Here is a 23,792-nt window from a genome sequence, read left to right as displayed (position 1 = left end):
CGACCTCGCCTTCAGTCAGGGTTCCCTCCCCTCCAGGTGCATTTGGGCACAATCGTGTGAAAACTCATGTTTTTAAAAGCAACGCCACTTTCTAACTTGGTTCTGTCAATCTCTTGAGAAAGGGGATTTTAAATCTAGCTTGGTTCACAGTTTTGAGATTTTTTCAGTTGTATTTGAACTCTTCAGTAAGTGTTTTTACACTCGCATTTGTCTTGAGGACACATGTGCCGCCGGTCCCCTTAAGTTTTACTAACATAGGAGAGTCTGACTATGCCCAAGCTTAGGACAGCGTCCATACGCCGTTTCACGGAGCCCTTCAGGAAGGGAGCGCGAGCCCTATCGTTACAAACACCACCAAAGCTCCCTCTCAAGCCCGCTCTCACCTCCCCACAAGATCACACCCCACCCTACGGAGCAGCAACCCTCGCGGAGCCACCAACCCCTGCCGCCTTATGTAGGTCCGCTCGGCGTGCGCGTGACGTGGGCGCGGGGCCGCGGGCCCGCGTGCGCCGCCGCCGCCGAGTGCGCACGCTCCGCGCGGACGTGATTCGGCGCCGCTGGCACTGGCGGCCTCATTGAACGAATGCACATTCCAGGGATCCAGGGTCTACGGCCAGCGCGGCGGCGTCACCACGCAGGCTCCGCCCCCACCGCGGACTCTGGACGGCCAGGCCCCGCCCCTGGGGCCAAACTTGGACTGGGGATGGCGTGGGCCGCGGGCGCGAGCGGCGGCGGGGTCGGTGGCGGCCGTAGGGGTGACGAGCGGGCCGGCCTGCGGGCCGCGCTGGCAGTTGTCGCGCAGGGGCGGGCCGTTGGTCGGCGTCCAGGGCGCTGTGTGGGGCGGGAGCGGAATTGCGCCCATTGCGCGGCCCCGGCCGGGCTTAGCCCCCATTGGGTGCAAACCCGCCTGGCGCGAAGGCGGGGTGTGGCGGCAGAGCCAGCCCGGCCCGCCGCGCTCTGCCACTGTTGGCAGCCACAGACTGAATTGAGCAGTTGAGTTTCACACTTTTATCGGGAGGAGGAGCTGGTGTGTGTTATAGTAAATCACTTTTAGCTGGTCGTTAGTCTTACTAATAGACGCTGGCTTAGTCACCCTCTGTTGGGACTTTTACACTTCAACTCTATAAGGGCGGCCGCTGGAGCTTCTTTTGTTGGAAAACAGGCCCACATCTCTCCCTGAGACTGGAATGAGCTGGTTAAGTGTGGGAAGAACAGGGTACTAATTATATTATCTTCTCTACAACTGGATTGGTAGGTGGAGAGAGAGAAAAAAATCCTGCTGACGTTTCTCTCTAGTTGTTGCTATTGAAAATGCCAGGTTGCTTCAAAGGATTAACCACAAGGAAGAGAAAAAACACCCTTAGAGAAACAGTGCGGGGAGCTGCTTAAAGCACATGAAAAAAACCTGTTCGAAAATGGCACAGAAAACGTAATGCCAGACCTAAATGTTTTTACAGGCTAACTCTGAATGTCCTCTCTTGGGGATTTCCAGAGAAGGTGCGCCTGCCATAAAGGTCTCCCCGTCCGTTCCCGGATCTTGCCCCACAATTGCAATCCCGCCTCACCCTGTCCTAGCTGGGAGAATAGGACCTGCCCAGATCCTTCCAGAGAGCAGCTGGTGCCAGTGGGTTTGGTCACTCTCCGTCCCTGGTGTCACACACCTCTTTCAGACCTGTTCCTGTCCACGGAGACCCTGTGCCCCTTATTCCAGCACGCGTTTCTCCCCCCCACGCCCACCCACCAGCCATTACCCAAAGGAGATGAGGCCCAGTCTTTGTGCTGCAGAGAGATAAGCCATCTCAACACCCCCAAGAGATGGCTCCACTAAGCAGTGATTGAAACATATTAAAAGAAAACAAGTCGGTGTTAGAGCCACGGCCTAATTATTTTTATTTACCTGCAAGCGGGCACTGTAATACCCTCAAGGGAAAACCTGCCACTCCAACCCAAAATAGAAATACTGAGATACAAATTCTGCCTTGAGAGGTACTAAGTAAGGATTTTTGTAGAACAGAGCTTTTCTTCTCCAAAAGAAGAGCATTTCCTTTTTATTTTTCACTACCAGTTTAATGTCGAAACTGAGTTGTTGTAACTTCCCTAATGAAGTGCCCGCTGGAAAATGTCTATTTTAGTTTTGGTCTCCCTGGCCATAAAAGGATCCGGGATCCAGGGGGTTAAGGCTGGCCCTGGATTCAGGGCAGCAATTCCTTATATTGTATCAAAAGTCTTTCATGCTGCCTGGCCTTTCATGTAGCTCTGAAGCAGCTTTATCGATGTATGCTAAGTAAACATAGCTTTGTTTTTGTCTTCCACCCACCGCCCTCCCTCCAGGCACAGACTGGAGTTGGATCCCTTCCAAAGCGGCTGCTGCAGCAGTTACAGCCACCGCCTCCACACACAGGAGCAGGGTTTCTAGGGTGAGGCAATGCGTCTGCAATTCGCAGAGACAAGGCAGGAATTGTAATTGTAGTTCATCATGTGATGACTTATGAAAGAGGAAGTTGGTATGTTTTAGTCACGTAGACTCTGCCCTCTTGCTTAAGGCTCCAGGTCCTCTCAGAAGAGAATTATGATAATCTTCGCCACTCAGAGTCAAGGTTACCGGCTTGGCTGCAGTGTGCTGCTGCACATTCATATGTGGACAGGCAGGCGGATGCTGCGCGACGGGTTGGTGGGGCAGTGGGTTGAGGCTAGCTTTTAACTAGAAGGCTGAAATGCTGCAATTTGTCTTAAGAACTAAAGGAAATCTATGGAGAACACTCTTGCTGAGACTAGACGAAGCAACTGTCTTTTCCAGCTCTAATTTCTGACTTTTTAAAAAAATAAAAATCACAGTTTAGGAGCAAAAGGAAAGCCATTCACTGTGATACTATCAAAAGGCAGGAGTAAGAGGGGCTGGCCTGGTGGCGTAGTGGTTAAGTTCATGTGCTTCACTCTGGTGGCCCCGGTGTTCACAGGTTCAAATCCGGGGCGTGGACCTACGCACTGCTTATCAAGCCATGGTGTGGCAGGTGTCCCACATATAAAGTAGAGGAAGGTGGGCATGGATGTTCGCCCAGGGCCAATCTTCCTCAGCAAAAAAAAAAAAGAGGAGGATTGGCAACAGATGTTAGCTCAGAGCTAATCTTCCTTGCAAAAAAAAAAGCCCATGTAAGGGATATGATCAGAGGGCAAACCAAAGGGAGCAGTTCTAAGCAACAGCTCAATGGGTAGAACAAATCTGACCTCCCCACACTGAGATTTACATGAGCTTCCAGTGTGAGAGCATTAAACATCTAAAATCTGAATCTGGTCCCTGGAGCTTGCTCCATTTGAGATGCTCTTGTTAACACACCGCAGCCCTGTACTGACAGGCGACAGGACAGCATAAAGAAATGGTTCCTACCAGAGGACCCTCATGGAACTCTGTCCTGAGGAGATGCAGCTGTGGGAGGGCTGCAACCTCATTCCTCCAGCAACGAGTGGATGCTGTCCAGGAGGTGGTATTCCTGGGGACTGCTGAATTCATGCGTTTCACCTTATATCCGCATGTGGAATCACAGCCTTCATTTTTTAGAGTGCAGTTTCTATTAATAGCATGATGTTGCAACCATACTAAAGCTTCTTAAACTCTGACCTTGGCACATCTGAAGGAGAAAAAAACATGCAGCCACACGTCATTTGGATTTCTGTGGGTACCATCCTAGGCTTCTTGTACTTGCGCAAAAGTACTATAAGACTGGAAGAGCACATGTGATACTCAGGGCTTTTTCACTTTAAAAAAATTGCAAATATATGTTTGAACATATTTGTTTATATGAAAACACCTACATATACTATGGAGAGTCACGACATACATGAACCTTCTGTAATAGATATGAAATCCTTTCTTCTAAGTAATAGCATTTTATGAGACAATTCTACTGTTTTTCAAATTGCAGATATACTTTTTTAGAAATACTTTCCCTCTGTTTGACCTCTCCCTGTAACCTACCTCCCCTGTGTGCAGAAAGCATTTGGATATTAAAGAAACTTTTGCATGTGGAGGAGATAAACTCTCTGTGGAGGGTCTAAGAATCAGGCCAAATAAAATCACAGGAGCTCTTAATCATCTACATATTATACACAGAAGCTGTTAGTCACCAGCCTATGTGTAAACATATGTACAGGTCCCCATTTAGGGTAAAATTTGGGATCTCGATGTAGGTTAGCTACTTACTGTGTCAGAATTTAAAGAGCTAAGTAAAAAATACAGACAAAGGGGAGACTGAGGTCACATACTCGCTCAGTCTGCAAGGAAATTTGTAGGAGAACTGGAAGGGATTCAACAGCCATTTAATGCCAGAACCCTCCTATCGCCTTTTTGGAAAGAGCATGATGAAATGCACTTTTCTGAATGATATCTGGATGAGGGTTTAACTTATATTTAAGACACTCATTAAAGTCCTTTGAAAGATATCAGTAGGAAGACGCTAACAAAATAGTGAACTAACTTCACAGATAGTGTTTGAAAATATTAAAATGGTAAATTTCCTCTCATTAGCTTACCTACTTGAAAATGTAACTTTCCTATATACATGTTCAGTAGTAAGGGAACTGAAAAAATGGAAGATGTAATACAAATTCTAAAAGGTTAAGAATAATATGATAGGGTTGTATGTATTATATCTTTCATATGGGCATTCCAAAAAGGTATTTTGAGAATAAATTCTATTATCTTGTCATCCTTTTTCAGAAACTAAAAATCTGAGGTATTTAAAAGATTAAGTGATTTGCCTACAGTAAGATTAAAGGTGAGAGTCAGAGCTGCAATCTAGGTATGAGTCCTGTTGTCTAATGGTATAATCTAGAACATTCTATTTGCATTTTAAAAAACCATGTAAGTACAGCTTAGAGGCCCAGCAAAAGAATGTTAATATTTGTGAGTGTTAACAAAAAGAATGTTAAGATTTGCTTATCTGTATCTGTATTTATAGGAAAAAAGAAAATTCTAGTATATTTCATAGGACACTCAATCCAAAGACAAGTAAACAATTACAACAGATAGAGGGAGATGGTAGAGGTGAGAGACAGTTGCCACCACACCATGCCTAGTATGGGACTCCATAAAGGGCAAATCATCGTGTGCTGGTCTTGATGAACCTTAGATAAAAACTGATGTTGGTGTTAAGATAAAAGATTCAATTCTGGGATTTAATTGGGCGAGGAAATGATTTGGGCACTCACCAAATTGGAATGCTGCACCTCCAACTCTTTGACCTAGTTCCTTAAAAACGAAGAGGAAAATCTCATGAAATCATTTAATTCCTATTGTAGGATTCCAATCCTGGCTACTTTGCACTCAGACAAATAAATACAATGGGCTACAGGGCACTGAAAAGAAAACGTTGCGAAGTCAGATATTTCATAGAATTTCATGATTATAAAGGGACTGTAGGAAGCGAAATGATCATAACTTAGTTAAATAAGCTTTCATTGTTATTGTTTGTATTGCTTATTTCTTCTGTTCTTATGGAATAGAAGTTAGCCAATATGAACTAGACTGACTTTCTCTTGACAAGATGAAAATATATTTTGTAAAAGAATGCCAATCAGCAGGAAATTTTGGCCTTTACCAATGAAGTTTCAATAATCTGTTCTGTTGGCTTACTTCCTCTAGTCTAATGTGTTTGGCAAAAAAAAAAAAGTAGTGTTGTTATTTAAAACAATTATTTTATATGAATAGGTGATATTTCAATGATATCCAAAGATCTAAACATTTAACAGTAAAATTCTTTCTCCAAACTTTTTTTTTTTTGGTCAGTTTTATGTATAAAGGAGACACACAGAGCTCCCTGCAGAAGGGAAAAAGGAAGAAAAGTTAATAAGACCAATTGGGGACTGCAGTTTATGAATTGGAGTGAATGTCTATATGCATTGGCTCATCTGTTCCTGTGCCCACTTGGTAAAACTTCTTTTCCAAGGGGAGTGCAAAACCATTGAGAGAATTAAGGTTCATACTCAGAACTGAAGTTCATACAGGAAAGAAGAAAACTAAGTACATGGGAGCAGATAGCCTAGGTTTGAGACCTAGTGAAAGACCACTGGCAGACAGAAATAGAGATATAAATTTCCTAAGATGACTGCCTAAATATAGTGTGTTTCCTAAAAAGCGTGTCACGGGCAGCTAACATGCAAATACAAATGAACTTTGATGTACTGGTGGGAAGCCTCCTCAGCCCTTCAAGCAAATTCCTGAGTGAGGATGTTGGTCCTGAAACATGCCTGGGAACTACACACATGTGAACTTCCTAAGGGCTGTTATCTCTTAGCATTTAAGAGATAGCTAGACTTTAAAAGACAGACGTCTGTTGGTTGTCAGACTGTGGCGGCTGCGTGTTGCTGTGATGCTCAAAGCTATGCTGCTGGTATTGCAGATTCCAGCAGGGTCACCCATGGGGGACAGGTTTCAGCAGAGCTTCCAGACTAGAAGGAAGGACCTAGCCACCTACTTCCAAAAAGATTGGCCATGAAAACTGCATGAATAGCAGTGGAGCATTGTCTGATATAGCACTGGAAGGTGAGAGGATGGCTCAAAAAGACGGGGCAGGGTTCCACTCTGCTCTACACAGGATTGCTAGCCTTGGGAATCGATTCAACGGCACTAACAGCAAAAGATTTTAAACATTTTTTAGACTCCTTTTATTCTTTCTATCTATCTATATTTGCATTATCAGACCGATTCATTATTCTTAACAATGACTAAAAACATCAGTGTCTGTTGTTTAAGGAATTTGCCTTGAGACAATGAAAATGTGCAATTAACAACAGCTAGAATTCAGGTTTCCCAAACTGCAGTTCTTTCTTTAGCCCACTGGTGGGCTGCCTCCTATTTCTGTTTTCTTCACACGTTCTTGTTTACATACATGTAAATATCAGCACAGGAGGTGGCTGAGGGCCCATAGGTTCTCTTCATACACCTGGCCTAAGACCTGAGGCCAGTCACTTGGACACTCCGGGCCCATGTTTTTCTTGAGTGGAAGAGAGGATGGCAGACTTGATGCCAGTTCAGTTCTGACCCTTCATGTGGTGGGTAGGGGTAATGGGAATAAGAGAATTTGACAAACCCAAGCCCAACATTCTTCTGACACATATGGTATCACAAAACAGTGTAGAAAAACGACCAGTAAGCGCCTGCCCATTATTTTGGGGGCGTTGTGCCATCCAAATAAAGTTGTGAGGTTAAATGGCTACCAGATCATCACATCATCTGAGAACATTGTGTCGCTTGGTTTGGGCTCAGATCCCAGGCTAGGAGTGTCTAAACTACGGTCTATACTTAGTTTAAGTTTGCTAGGGAAAAAACATCTGTATCAGCATTAATATGCCTAACTAAAATGTCTCAAGGCTTACGGAAAATATTTCTTCCACAAGAAATGTTATTTTATTTATACATATATAATGGGCAAAGATTCAATATACTATCCATAGGCTTTTCAGATTACTCAAGGGGGCCTCAGTTGAAGAAAAAAACACACAACAGTTCCATACACTGACAGGTATTTGGCTGAATAGGTCAGCAGGATGTGGAAACTTGTTTTGAGGTTTTTTTCTAATCTCACCCAGTATTCCATTGCTTAATAGGTATGTGGGTTCTTTGCTGGCTCTATACTGAATTTATAAAGGATGTTATGAGAGTAAGTTCTAGGAATTCTGATTTTTTGAAATTTGTCATGACTTTGTTAACTATAGTGCAATGTTACATTCATAACCTTCTGACTTTTGTTTATTTGGGTCTGATTATGAAAACACTTAATGAAGTTTCTTAAATTCTATGTTTTTCAAAAATGGTGGTGGTGGGAAGCACTTATGTGTACATGTTGTTTCATTTCAACTATTCTTCAAAAACAAAAAGGAGCCATATTCTTTACTTTTCATATAAAGATTACTCAATATATTTTAAAATGAGTGTCCCAGAATCAGACTTCCAGATTCCTTGAATTCAGAGGGTGGAAAAGGATAAGCAGCCCCTTTTAGCTGTAACAGGAGACATTCTTTTAAAAGCCTGGAATGCTGAAGCCCTCTTATACTGAAAACATGTCAGGACATGCCCTTTTAGGATGCTGTCAAGTGGTTTAGGCTCAGAATTCTACATTCCGTACTTTCGAAGTTGTTTTCTGTTGGCAGACGACCTCTTGATTATTTTCATGTGGTGGGCGTTCAGGCCAACCTCTCTGGTTCCAAGTAATTAAAAAAACAAACCCCACACTCTGTGAAGTGTCCATATTTTAGCATATAAAGTTATGGGTTGTGTGAGTGCTGGACTTAGACTCGTCAATTCTATGAGCCTTGTCACAGTTCATAACAAAAGTTGGTTCAAAATCAGACACACATTACCTAGAATGCTTTATTCTCCAATGCTCATTCCTGTTTCTTAATAGTGTCACCATGTTAAGGAACAAAAAATTACAGTTACTGTGAAAAAGTTTTCACTTTTAAGGAGCTGTCATTTCCCTAGTCAAGTTCAACAGTAATTTCCATTCATCTCAGCTCCTTTTTGGACAAAGGCTGGGAATGGATTGAGGGACAAATAAAAGAAAGAAGAAGTGAATGGAGTTTCCTTCTCCTGACTCAGAAAGGTGATGCTCCCCCTCATGCAGGAGGTATAAGTTAGATGCAAGCCAGTTCTCCCACTCCATAGAGCCCCTGTTTTCAGGAATTTCTGATTCATGGAGGGGATAATTGCACTAAATTAGTATACTGTACAGCATGGGCCTGGTTCAATTAGAAGTAAATGCTCTGCCTCCCTCTTCCCCCACCAAGAGTTCATTTCACAGGCGCCACTATCTGGGAGTCCCAAAACAAAGGTAGCCGACTTAAAACCCCTGTCAACATTCGCCTTATTATAGACCACATGTTAGTAGATGTTTTGGTATTTCTTGAACACCAGCAGGATACTCAACATGCCCCAAAACAGAGAGGCATGATCTTGGGTGATGGTTTAAAAAAAAGAAAAAAAAGGTCTCATCTCATTTTACTTTGTGGGAATTATTTTTTAATTGTTGGTTTTATTGGGAAATTTCTCCGAGACTTCTATGCAATGAGAAACTAGTCTGGAAGAAGACAAACAGGACAGGCATAACAGAGTCAGAGTTCTTTTAAAATATTTTGTTTTGCAGACCAAGAATACAACTTGTAAATCTTGTGTATGCTTTTATTATGGTTATAAATTATATTTTAGGTGAAGCCAATAAAACCAACCTAGGGAAGAAAGTCAGTCTCTTTCTTTAAGCTTTCCATAGGTAGTATAATTTAAATAATTCTATAGTAGAGTTTCAACACCTCCGATTGAGCACTGTTGTTTACAGGGTAAGAACAGTAATCCTCATGTAAAAAGGTAGTATTGCTACCCCAGACAGCAGATGGTGTTATTAAATACACAGGCAAAGTCTAAGGTCATAAGGAACTAACAATTAACCAGAAATACGATCTGTCACAGTCGTTTAATGGGTAACCTACCAGATATATGCCACTTGTATTATTGTGAGTGTTGGGAGGTATATTGTCAAGCTGCAGAGCAGTGACACAATTGGTTTAGAAATATTGTAATTATATTCTTGTTTAAGCATTTGGTGAAACCAACAAACCAAGAAAGAAAGTGAAAATCAGTGTGATTTCCTCATAATATTGTTTTCTGTTGCCTAATTTGAAAAATAACATTACCGATGCAGATTGCACAATTTCATAGCTGTCCTTGAGTATAATTGTTCTCCCCAAACTAATACTGGCAAAATTTTGGATTTTATACTGCTAGTGTGAGTTGTTCTAAGACCTCTTTACATTATCATAGGCATCATTTTTGCCCCTGCAGATTTTGTAGTACGAAGAGGATGAGAAAAGATTTGGGCATACACAACAACAAATAGGCGGACAGCTGGAAAACAGCAGTGGGGAGGAGGGGCAATGAGTTGGGGGGGGCACTGGGAAGAGTGCAAAGACTTAGTTAGTAATGGGGTCTCAGTTTCTGTTGTAAATCAAATACAAATATATCAATAAAGTAAGAGCTTTACACATACAGCCCAACTCCTTCTGAGGGTTTTCCAAGGAGAGTTTGCCACGGAGAATGTGTGAACAGTTTCCTTGTTAGTGAGCACTTTTGGGGATGAGGAACTGAATTCTAAGTTCACCCAAAGGAAAAATGACCAACAGGGCAGCAACCAAGACTGAATCACGAAGAACAGACTACTTGGTGAGAATTTAGAGGAGTGAACCTTGGCCCATAGGCAAGAACTCCAAATTGGTGTATCAGAGTTGTGACTCCAGCCACTGTATCGACCAATCTGAAAAACAGCATCTGGAAACACTAAAACATCCGCAAGGCCCCAGGTGAATAGAAGATGAAGGATGAAAGACAAGGTTCAGAGGTCACTGACTAATCAGAGTAAATAAGTGGGTGGATTCCAGTCTTTGGACAAAAACTGTTGTTCTTAAAGGACAAAAACTCTCCTTCAATTTCCCTGCTGTTGGATTTGGTGAGGAAATATGAATCACAGAAAATGCATGCTAATAAGAATTTTTTCTTATACAGTTTCACATATTTAAACAAGTTTTTTTACATTTCTGCAAATTTAAATTGAATAAGGAAAGCAAAGCATCTGAAGGCACAGACTCCTGACTTGAAACCTTCGTCTGCAAGCTCAGGTAGCTTGATTTTCCATGCAGCCAGGACTCCTGCTGAAACTTCCAGCAGTCCTCAGAAAAGCCAATGCGATACCCTTGGGCTGAATGAATGAGAACTTTCTGGAGAGCAGAAGACTGGTGGAGGTCCAGCTGGAAAAACATATGGCAGCAGAGGCGGAAAGAGTGCTTCATGACGGGGAGTTTTATAAAAAATGTCTGGAGGCTCAAGGCAGCCGTTACAACCTAAGATCTTACTAAGCATGATGGATGTTGTTACTTCTAGGACTGCCTCCAATTTACCTGGAGCGTAGCCAGCGCTGCATCCTCAGGCGCCCCTTGGGATGTGCATGCAGAAGAACAGCATCGCACCACGTCCTACCTCCAAGGCCAGGATTCCATGCCTGCTCCCTTCCCCCACCCCCAACACATGAGATGGCAGCCTATTGTGTTGTTCTGAAAGAAAACAAAGTTTGCAAATCACTGTAGACAGTTTGTTTTATAATAGATGGGTCAGGAGGGAAAATGACTATGGTAAATTCTCTTCTTAACCACACATGAACTCAGAGCATTTTTGAGCTACGCAGTGGCATTGACTGAGCTCAAGGAGCAAAATCAGGCTGTCTGAGTTTCGAACTGGGACACCACGAGGAGATGACTTCTACAGATAAATGCACAGCCTTGAGGTTTTACATCAGTCCCTCCCTGCCGAATATCATTTCCAAAATAATGGAAAGGAATATTTGACTTTTCCATGTTAATTCTCCATAATAAGCATCTCTTATTGCTAATAACCATTTGTAATCTGTTACTGAGCTTTAAGAACATTCTATATGGAATGCTATATCCCTAAGAAAAGAGATAAATTAGGAGGTAGTTATTCAGAATTATAAAAAAAACACTTTATAAAGTCTGTAATTTACCACAGGATTGTAAAAAAAAAAAATAGTAAGTTCCTCTAGAATACTTAAATAGTATTAGACTTTTGAAATGTAACCTACATATACATTTTTAAAGATACACACAGATTGTATTGAAGATGTAGGCATGGATCCCTCTTTTTATCTTCGGCTATGGCATCCATAATACAGCCATAGCTCACACTACTATTTTTCCTCAACGGATAATACTGTCTCCCTTTCAACTTCTCTGATGGATGTTTCACCACCATTTTCCTTAAACTGTGGCAATAGTAGAAGCAGCAATTACTGTAGTCACAAAAGTCAGGCCCTAACTTTATTACCCAATCATTATGACAATTATCCTTCCAGTTTTCTCTTTGTCCATGTACACACATTTCCAAGGCATGTATTTTCATTACTGGACAGAGAAAGGCCAACAGGTCAGTTACACACACTCCATGCTGATAAAGCAAAGTCATTAACTTTTGATAAAAAAGAAGCAAATTATAGCCCTTTAGGTTGTGTTTTTCCTCTTAGGAACTCAAAGCAAAAACCAAGGTGACCAATGTGTATGTTTATATATGCATATGCATGCATTATTATTATAATACTATATTATTATATTATAATTATTACATATTATTAATATGTATTATTTTAAATAAATACATATGTATATATATATGTATTTTTAATAATGTCAGGTAGAACGTTATTGGTTCAGAATGAGCTCTTCATCCATCTGGCCAAAGAGGGGGATGTTGACCCAAGACTACCTGGGCCTAATGGGGAAAGGCCTTGAAACTCCAGCATTTTCTAAATGCTCAGAGAGAGAAAACAAAGTCACCTCTTCTCAAATACTGCTTTCCTCTTGGGAGGGCACCAGGAATGGAGATAGACATGAGCTGGAGACTAGTTAAATGTCTGTTCTTTTTAATGGCATCCCAGCTTCCCCTCGGCTGCCTGGCTCTATTTCACACAGTGCTAGGAGCCCCAGATCCCTGTCTACAGTCACCCTGAGGTTTAAGTCATGAGAAAGTAAGTCATGCTCTGTGATGGGTGCCAATGCTGCCTCTGCTGCCATATTACTGTGTAAACACAGGCAAATTTCTTTTCTGTGCTTCACTTGCCTTTGTAAAGTGATATAATAACAACAACAAAATGAAGTGCCAAATAAATCTGAGATTTACTAATATATCCAGAGACCACTCAGTATGGTTAACTATCACTCAGCAGTCAAGAGTGCAGGGCCTGGAAGCAGACAGCCAGATTTCTCATTCTGGTTCTGCCACTTTTACCAATACTAGGCTTACTTAAACTTTCTGTGCCTCAATTTCCTTATCCGTGAAATGGGTATAAAAAACAGAGGTTGATAGGAAGATTAAATGACATGTAAAGTGCCTTTAACAGTGGGAGGCCACAGCAAGCCTTCAATTAACATTGGCTTTTGTTATGTTAGGTATTTCCAGACTAGGCTGAAGCAGGCACTTGTTCTAAAACCAACCAGTTCCTCTACCTTCCGTGGCCAGACTTCAGGATCTTACTTTAGGAACAACCCTTGCTACTTAGCATCTCTCCGCACCCACCGCTCCAGGAAGTAGTTATCACCAAAGCTGCCAATGACCTCATTCTGACCATCTCCGAGAGATTCTTATCTCTCTGATCCTTTCTGAGTCACCTGCCACTTTGGATATCACTCCTTGATTCTTTTTCTCACTTTGACTGTTAACGTAATATCCTATACCTACTGAACTTAAAGAAGTTAAGGATTTAAGAGGTCCCTATGTGTGTGTTGTATCTGTTTGTTCTCTGTCCCTAGACCCCTTTATTCCAGGTTGGAGGTTTCAGTACTCAGCACAGAGTAGATGCTCTATGACTGTCTGGGGCTCTGCCTTGGGCTGCGATGTCGAAGCGCTTCCTCCTCTCTGTCCCTTTGTGTTGTTTTCTTGATATTTGACCCCTCACCGCTCTTCCTGCTACAATGAAGTAAACCCTTTAATGTCGTCTAATTTATCATCCGTCCTTTTCTTCATTTGAGACTTGAAATTTTTATAGTTAAATTTAACCTACTTCAGGTTTCTAATTTTGGGGGGCGTACATTTTTAAGGTCTAAATTTCACTTTATTCAGGAAACAGACTTAGGAATTAAACCCTCAAAACAACAAAACCACACACACTTATTCTGAAAACAACTCTTGGGAGGTACAGGGTGCATTTTAACATGCGAATCATATTCTCTGAGAGGTGGACTCCAAGAATATGCATTTTAAAAATAAAGTTATTTTCTTAAACACTAACGTACTATAACTATTGGTTCAATCTCAGCCTGAATCCCCTCTGCCACACATCTCAGTTCAGGGCCGCTTCAACTGAACAAAGAGTATATACCTATGGGAATCAAGGTTAATTCAAGTGTTAGCTTATAACATTAAAAGAAAAGATGCAGACCTCTTACACACACAAATACACACACACGTTTTCTAAAGTCAACTGTAACGATTTTTTAAAATTTACCCATTATTTTGGATTATTCACACCATTAGGCACAGTGGGGCCCATGATACTTTTAAGGATCCATAAAAATGTTTTAATTTTAACATCTTTTAAAATCAGAAAGGAGAAAATAATATAACAATAGTGAATATATAATAATTCAGTTGAGATTATATTTGTCTTTATACCACTGCAGTTGTAGGATATAATTTTTAATTTTTTTTTTTTACTGGAGGGGGCCCACAACAGCAAAAATGCCCAGAGCATTTCCAAGAACCATGAAAGTCATTAATGCAGGCCCGGTAATGACAACTGATTTTCTTTAATTCATGTATTCATCTTAAGTATTCCTGGAATATTTTCGTATTTTTAATTTATACGTTGCCCAAGATTCAGTCTTTGGTTTTCTAGTTTTTTCTATTTATACTGATCCTTCTGAGACCTCATCTGTTTCACTGCTTTTGTTCATTGTTCACTTCAACCTCCTAACTGCCCATTGGCATTCCCACTTGTGTAGCTCATCACTGACTCAGAACCAACAGACGCATCGCTGAACGCATCTTCCCCTGCTCTTCCGCTCTCTCTCTGTTTTCCTATTAGAATTGGTACTAATTTTGTAGTCATTAGCGAGCCAACTTTTAGCTCGTGTCCTCTTTCACTCCCTTATTTGAAGATCTGGTTGAGCCTTAGGTCCCATGCCCACTGCTGTCCCTGTTTGAGTCTCGCTGCCCGTCCCTTCAGCCTGGCTTTGCTTGCTTCCCGTCAGAGTTCCTGACACAGACTTCTGGCTGACTTCTCTGCATTCCAGCTTCCTCCTACAGCATGATTCCTAACCATCCTCAAGTTGACCTTAGCACTGCTTTCATCATTGTCCTTCTCTGCTCCATAATTCCACCACTTCAACCCAAGCTCCTTACCCAGTTTTTAAGGCCCTACTTAGGTGGATTCCTCCATTCTGGCTACCATGTCTCCCTACACATTAACACCCCCAAGGGTGACAGTTAAAGACTCCCTTCAGTCTCTCCATGAACTGGATTTGCTGTCTTTGTCTTTTGTTCATGTTCTTCCATTTATTCATTTATTTGGTTGTTTTAGGGGGCTGTGCTGTGCCAGGCACAGTCACCTTAAATGTTCCCTCACTACCTATTCCAACCCTATACAGCTTTCAAAGCTCAGGTCAAGTCTCCATCCCTGTAGGCCCAGGTCCACCCATGATGACTTGTCTCTTTCCTCTGAACCTCCAGGGTACTTGTAGACAGTGTCCCAGAATTTAGCACTTAGTTATAATTGTGTGTGCTATTTGTCTGAGTTTTGTGAAAGCAGTGATTTTTTACAGATTATCTACGTTTTCTATTATCCAGCTGTACCTGACATCAAGCCCAAGACTGGGCTAGTGGGGCTAACCCACTGATTATTAATAATAACCACTATTTTTCAAGTGCTTACTATACTATGATTCACGCACTGACTGTGCTAGGCACTTTATATACACTTATCTCTGTGAGGTTGATATTATCATCCCTTTTTTACAGATGGGGAAACTGAGGTTCAGAGATTAAGTGACTTGGTGAAGTTTACATAGTTGTTAAATAGCTAACCTGAAATTTAAGTCTAGGCCTGACATAATCCAAAAACTGTGCTCTGAACCTCTTTGTTAAATTAGCTCTACTTTTCGGGTAATTTGTAAATATTCAAATCTACTCATTCTCTTCTCAGTGTCAATTATGTTTGTTTTCTCTCTCTCTTATATTTTTAAGGCCTGCTAGTCTATCCTTTCAGGGCTCTACACTTATATCAGACCCACTAAACCCTTCTAGAATCTCATCATAAATATCCAACAGATATTGGTTATTTGGGTGATATCTATATCTATAATAGTTGTAAGCATTGAGCTCAGATGTGAATCCACCCAGCCAGTACCTTTCTCTCTTGCAAAGTAGTATATATATATATATATATTTTGTGTGTGTGTGTGTTTGTGAGGAGCATTAGCCCTGAGCTAACGTCTGTTTTCAATCCCCCTCTTTTTGATGAAGAAGATTGGCCCTGGGCTAACATCCGTGCCCATCTTCCTCTACTTTATATATGGGATGCCGGCCACAGCATGGCTTGATAAGTGGTGTGTAGGTCCGTGCCTGGGATCCTAACCTGGAAACCCCAGGCCACCGAAGTGGAGCGTGCGAACTTAACCACTACATCACCAGGCCGGCCCCAAAAGTAGTGTATTTTGTAAATTAAACAAAACTCAAGATTAAAAGACAAGTTAATAAATGTGCAATGGATGGAGAAATTGGGAACGTAAAAGTAGTATCTCAAAATAAACACATTATATATAAAAGTTCACAACCAGGAATTATTCAGTTGGGTTTGCAGTAATGTTACATCATTAATACCATGTTTCTCTATTGTTCTCTATATACCTCAATATGGTTGAGTTTCTGTAAAGGCTTAACATCAGGTTATGGAGCACATCTAGACCATTAAAAAGCCTTCTATAACATTAAGAAAACAAAATAAAATTAAATTGCTTAATTATAGTAATTTTATTTTAAGAAGTTTTTGGGCTGAAAACTCCTTGAGATATTTGTGGCAAGGCATCACTGCAAAACAAAATCTGTGATAGAACCCATCTTTGGGTTCTAGAGCATGCTATCTCCTTGCTGGAAGATGATAAGTATTTGCTTACTAGTTCTTCATTGCAACTGGTCTTGTTTCCACACTTGCATCCTGTGACAGAAACTCCTACCTGTCTCCGAATGTCCACGCTCTTTTCTTTCTTAGTAGCAGAACGCTAGTTTTTAGCTAGGCTCATTGCCCTAGTGGTTGGTCAGCAACCCATGTCTTCTTCTTGGGCATATAACTAGACACCATTTCCCAGCCTCCCTTGCAGTTATACACTGCTATGTGCTTGAGTTTTGGCCATTAGTGAGTGGAAGTGGTATGTGTAACTTCCAGATCTGGCCCACAGAAACCTCCCTTGCCTATTCTCCATGCTCTTTTCCTTTCTACAGCTTGATGCAGACAAGTAAGAAGATTTTGGAAGACAAGTGTTAAAGATGGCAGAGGCATAAGATAGAAGAACCCTGGGTCCCTCCATCACTGTTTGGAGAAGAACCACCTGCCAATCAAGAACATCATTTTGGGGGCTGGCCCGACGGCGTAGTGGTTAAGTTCGCACGCTCTGCTTCAGCGGCCTGGGGTTCTCAAGTTCGAATCCCAAGCGTGGACATATGCACCGCTCATCAAGCCATGTGTGGTGGCATCCCACATACAAAAATAGAGGAGGATGGGCACAGATGTTAGCTCAGGGCTAATCTGCCTCAAGCAAAAAGAGGAAGATTGGCAACAGATGTTAGCTCAGAGCCAATCTTCCTCACACACACAAAAATAACATCATTTTGGACTTTATGTGAGTGAGAAAAAAACTTATATCATGTTTGAGCCAACAATAATTTTTGAGTTCCAATAATAAGCTGCAAGTACCTTACTAACACAGACATCAGAAGTAAAAGACCATATTTCCTAGCTTCACTAGCTAAGTGTAACCAGGTAACTAAAATCTGGCCAATGAGATGTAAGCAGAAGTGTTTTGTGTGACTTCGTAGGAGGCTGCCTAAAGGGAGCTGATTTGGATGGGACAGGAACGTTTTGTCTTCTTTTGCTTCCCTTCTACTACTGTTTAGAACTCAGACATAATGGTAGGAATTCCATTGGCCATCTGGAGACCTTGCAGATGGACGCCATTTGCTAAGACAGTGGAGCAGAGAGATAGAGTAGACTAGGTCCCTGATGGACATGGAGCTACTGCACCAATCTTGGACCCTTAACTCCTCCCATGATACTTTCATGTTAAAGAAATTTCTTTCTTGTTTAAACCACTCTTTTCTTTGAGGTCCACTGTATCAAGTTTTCTTTTTATGGATCATGCTTTTGGTATCAAATCTAAGAATTCTTTGCCTAGCCTTAGCTCTTGAAAATATTTTCTTATGTTTTTAAGATTTAAAAGTTTTAAAGATTTATGTTTTACATTTAAGTTCATGATCCACTTTGAGTCAATTTTTGCTAAGGGTTTGAGGTTAAGGTTAAGATTCATTTTTTTTTTTTGCCTATGATATCCAGTTGCTCCAGCATCATTTGTTGAAAAGCCTATTCTTCCTTTATTGAGTTGCTTTTGAACCTTTGTCAAAAATCGGTTAGGCAGGGGAGAGAAGTCAAGATGGCGGCATAAGCAGACTCGGAACTCACCTCCTCCCGCGGACACAGCCAATTTACAACTACTTGTGGAAAAATTACCCCTGAGACAGAACTGAAAACTGGATAACAGGAACTCCTGCAACAACGGACAATCCTAACTGAAGTAGAAGAGGCAGAGACTCCCTTCAGGAGAGGAAAAACGCCGCCTTCACAAGCCGCCAGCTTCACGGCTGCCGGGAGCAGCGCACAGGTACGCAGCCTCCCTGGAGGCGCGGGGCCCTGAGCCGGGAGCGCCCCCGCTGTGGGCATTTTGTGGACCCAGCACAATCGAGACGAGTGGCATAGTATCTGACTGTGCCTGCTACTAAAGCATTAGGGAGTACCCCCAGAAAACCCAGTTCACAAAGAAACTAAAACCGGCTCTTAAAGGGCCCATGCGCAAACTCACCCATTTCAGAAAGCAACCTAAAATCACCAGAAAGAAAGGTGCACAGTGCTGTGGTGAAAAGAGACTCACCTAATAGGCCCTGAGTGCATCTCGGTGAGGGGTGAGACCTCTCCAGGGACTGGGACATTGGCGGCGGCCATTGTTGTGGCCTGGTGTGGGCGTGCTGATACAGATGCCATTGGAGTTCTCCCTGAGGCCTGCTAGCCCAGGGTCTGCCCCACCTGCTAGAGCACCGATTTAATCCAGCTCAGCCAGGGCAGGCAGCCCACCCTAGAGACTGGCCCCACCCAACAACCAGCCCTCAGGCAACTTGTGGGCCTGCATAGATTGGTGTCTGGATTCTCTGCAGCCTGGCAACTGAGCCGACTTTAGCGGGGCAGGGTGTCCACAAGGAGCGGGTGGAGAGTGTGGGGCGGTGGTGGAGTGTGTGGGGCTCCCGCCATGGAGAGACTGGGTCCGCTTGGGGAGGTCAGGGCGTGCACACCGGGCAAGACTGTGTTGACTGTGTGTGTGGACCTGTGGGCGGCAGGGCTTGTCAGCTGCAGAAGACTTGTGCTTCTCAAAGACCCACATAAGGGATTTGCCCCACCTTCCAAAGCCTGAAACAATTGGGTGCTCCTGCGCCTGAGGCCAGCCCCACCCAGCTGCAATCCTCAGAGAGCTGACAAGAGACCTAATAGGCTAGAGGCTTACAGCAGTTGTAAGGCCCTGAGCCTAACAACCTGCCAGGCTGGTGCCTACTCACTTAAAAGAAATACTGCAACACAAATGTGGTGTTAGAACTTGCAGCCAACTGTGCTGGGGCTCCCCACACCTGATAAAGAGACTGAAGGGCCCACAACAACTACAAGCAGCTGAGCATTACAGCAGCTGGCCAGGAGCATAACTCAGCCTCCCTGGGTGCCTATAGGGAGAGCAAACAGGCCACAACAGAAGGACACACGTAGCCCACATAGGGGTCACCCCTGGAACACTGAGAACTGAAGGAAGCACACTGGAAGCCTCCTAAGCCATCACTTACATAAGGTCACCTATCAAACAGCAGGAGACATAGCTGACCTACCTAATACGTAGACACAAGCACAGGGAAAGAGGCAAAATGAGGAGGCAAAAGAATACATTCCACGTAAGGGAACAGGACAAAACCCCAGAAAAGGAACTAAGTGAAACAGAAATGAGCAACCTACCCAACAGAGAGTTCAAACTAAGAGTGTTAAGGATGCTCACTGATCTGGGGAGAAGAATAGATGAACTCAGTGAGAATGTCAACAAAGAAATGGAAGATATAAAAAAGAACCAATCAGAAATGAAGAATACAATACTGGAAATGAAAAATTCATTAGAGGGACTCAAAAGCAGAGTATAGGATACAGAAGAATGGATCTGTGAGCTGGATGAAAGACTAGAAGAAATTACCCAAGGTGAACAGGTAAAAGAGAAAAGAATTAAAAAGAGTGAGGACAGTCTAAGGGACTTCTGGGACAACATCAAGCACACTAATATCCGTGTTATAGGTGTCCCGGAAGGAGCAGAGCGAGACAAGGGGGCAGAGAATCTATTTCAAGAAATAATAGATGAAAACTTCCCTAACCTAAGGAAGGAAACAGACATCCAGGTACAGGAAGCACAGAGAGCCCCAAACAAGATAAACCCAAAGAGGCCCACACCAAGACACATCATAATCAAAACGTCCAGAATTAAAGATAAAGAGAGAATCCTAAAAGCCGCAAGAGAATGTCAAGTTACATCCAAAGGAAACCCCATAAGGCTATCAGCTGACTTCTCAGCTTACAAGCTTCTCAGAAACCTTACAGGCTAGAAGAGAATGGCACGATATATTTAAAGTGCTAAAAGGAAAAAACTTACAGCCAATAATACTCTACCCAGCAAGGTTATCATTCAAAATGGAAGGAGAGATCAAAAATTTCCCAGACAAGCAAAAATTAAAAGGAGTTTGTCACCAAGAAACCAGTGCTACAAGAAATGTTAAAGGGACTGATTTAAGGGGAAAAGAGAAGACCACAAATAGGAAAAATTATCTATTTCCATGATAAGAGGGTAATGGATACAAAAGCACAAAAAAGAGGTTAGATATGATATCAAAAACATAAAAGGAGGGAGGAGGGGAGTTAAAGAGTAGAGCTTTCAGACAGGTCAAACTAAAGTGACCATCAATTCTGTATAGAAGAAGAAAGGAACAGAGAAGGACTACTAAAACACTGAGAAAAAAAAGTTAAAAAATGGCAGTAAGTACATACTTATCAATAGCTACTTTAAACGTCAATGGACTAAATGCTCCAATTAAAAGGCATAGGGTGGCTGACTGGATAAAAAAACAAGACCCATATATATGCTGCATACAAGAGACACATTTCCGACCTAAAGACACTAACAAACTGAAAGTGAAGGGATGGAAAAAGATACTCCACGCAAATGGCAATGAAAAGAAAGCTGGGGTAGCAGTACTCATATCAGACAAAATAGACTTTAAAACAAAAACTGTAAAAAGAGACAAAGAAGGGCATTACATAATGATCAAGGGAACAATCCAACAAGAGGATATAACACTTGTAAATATCTACACACCCAATGTAGGTGCACCTAAATATATAAAGCAATTATTAACAGACATAAAAACAGAAATAGACAGTAACACAATAATAGTAGGGGACTTGAACACTCCACTTACACCAACGGATAGATCACCCAAACAGAAGATCAATAAGGAAACATTGGCCTTAAACGACACACTAGAACAGATGGACGTAGTAGATATATACAGAGCATTCCATCCAAAAACCGAAGAATACACGTTCTTTTCAAATGCACATGGAACATTCTCCAGGATTGATCACATATTAGGCCACAAAACAAGTCTCCATAAATTTAAGAAGATTGAAATAATACCAACCATCTTTTCTGACCACAACGGTATGAAACTAGAAATCAACTATAGGAAGAAAATCAGAAAAACCACAAATACATGGAGATTAAACAAAATGCTACTGAACAACGACTGGGTTAACGAAGAAATCAAAGAAGAAATCAAAAAATACCTGGAGACAAATGAAAATGAAAATACGACATGCCAGAATTTATGGGCTACAGCAAAAGCGGTTCTAAGAGGGAAGTTTAGCGATACAGGCCTATCTCAACAAACAAGAAAAATCTCAAATAAACAATCTAACAATGCACCTAAAGGAACTGGAAAAAGAAGAACAAACAAAGCCCAAAATCAGTAAGAGAAGGGAAATAATAAAAATCAGAGCAGAAATAAATGAAATAGAGACCAAAAAAACAATAGAAAAAATTAATAAAACCAAGAGCTGGTTCTTTGAAAAGATCAACAAAATTGACAAACCTTTAGCTAGACTCACCAAGAAAAAAAGAGAGAAGCCACAAATAAGTAAAATCAGAAATGAAAGAGGAGAGGTTACAACACACACCTCAGAAATACAAAGGATTATAAGAGAATACTATGAAAAGCTATATGCCAACCAATTCGACAATCTGGAAGAAATGGATAAATTCTTAGAATCATACAAGCTTCCAAAACTGGAACAAGAAGAAGTAGAGAATTTGAATAGACCAATCACCAGTAAGGAGATCGAAACAGTAATCAAAAACCTCCCCCAAAATAAAAGTCCAGGACCAGATGGCTTCCCTGCTGAATTCTACCAAACATTACAAGAAGACTTAATACCTATCCTTCTCAAACTCTTCCAAAAAATTGAGGAGGGGAGGAAGCTCCCTAACTCATTCTACGAAGCTGACATTACCCTGATACCAAAACCAGACAAGGACAACAAAAAAAAAGAAAATTACAGGCCAATATCACTGATGAACATCGATGCAAAAATCCTCAACAAAATACTAGCAAATCGCATACAACAATACGTTAAAAAGATTATACACCATGATCAAGTGGGATTTATTCCAGGTATGCAGGGATGGTTTAACATTCGCAAATCAATCAACGTAATACACCACATTAATAAAATGAAAAATAAAAATCACATGATCATCTCAATAGATGCAGAGAAAGCATTTGACAAGATACAGCATCCATTTATGATAAAAACTCTGAATAAAATGGGTATAGAAGGAAAGTACCTCAACATAATAAAGACCATATATGAGAAACCCACAGCTAATATCATCCTCAATGGTGAAAAACTGAAAGCTATCCCTCTAAGAACAGGAACCAGACAAGGATGCCCACTGTCACCACTCCTATTTAACATAGTACTGGAAGTCCTAGCCAGAGCAATCAGGCAAGAGAAAGAAATAAAAGGGATCCAAATTGGAAAGGAAGAAGTGAAACTGTCACTATTTGCAGATGACATGATTTTATATATAGAAAACTCTAAAGAATCCACCAGAAAACTTTTAGAAGTAATAAATGAATATGGTAAAGTTGCAGGATACAAAATCAACATACAAAAATCAGTTGCATTTCTGTACACTAACAATGAAGTAGCAGAAAGAGAAATTAAGAATACCATCCCATTTACAATTGCAATAAAAAGAATACAATACCTAGGAATAAACTTAACCAAAGAGGTGAAAGATCTGTACACCAAAAACTATAAAACATTTCTGAAAGAAATTGAAGAAGACACAAAGAAATGGAAAAATATTCCGTGCTCTTGGATTGGAAGAATTAACATAGTTAAGATGTCCATACTTCCTAAAGCCATCTATAGATTCAATGCAATCCCTGTCAAAGTTCCAACAACATTTTTCACAGAAATAGAACAAAGAATCCTAAAATTCATATGGAACAACAAAAGACCCCGAATAGCTAAAGGGATCCTGAGAAAAAAGAACAAAGCTGGAAGTATCACACTCCCTGATTTCAAAATATACTACAAAGCTATAGTAACCAAAACAGCATGGTACTGGCACAAAAACAGACACACAGATCAATGGAATAGAATTGAAAGCCCAGAAATAAACCCACACATCTATGGACAGCTAATCTTTGACAAAGGAGCCAAGAACATACAATGGAGAAAAGAAAGTCTCTTCAACAAATGGTGTTGGGAAAACTGGATAGCCACATGCAAAAAAATGAAAATAGACCCTTATCTTACACCATACACAAAAATTAACTCCAA

Source organism: Diceros bicornis, chromosome 6 (genome assembly GCF_020826845.1).
Source record: "Diceros bicornis minor isolate mBicDic1 chromosome 6, mDicBic1.mat.cur, whole genome shotgun sequence".
Taxonomy (NCBI): Eukaryota; Metazoa; Chordata; class Mammalia; order Perissodactyla; family Rhinocerotidae; genus Diceros; species Diceros bicornis.
The sequence above is the reverse complement of the archived record's forward strand: the minus strand, read 5'-3'. Positions refer to the sequence as shown.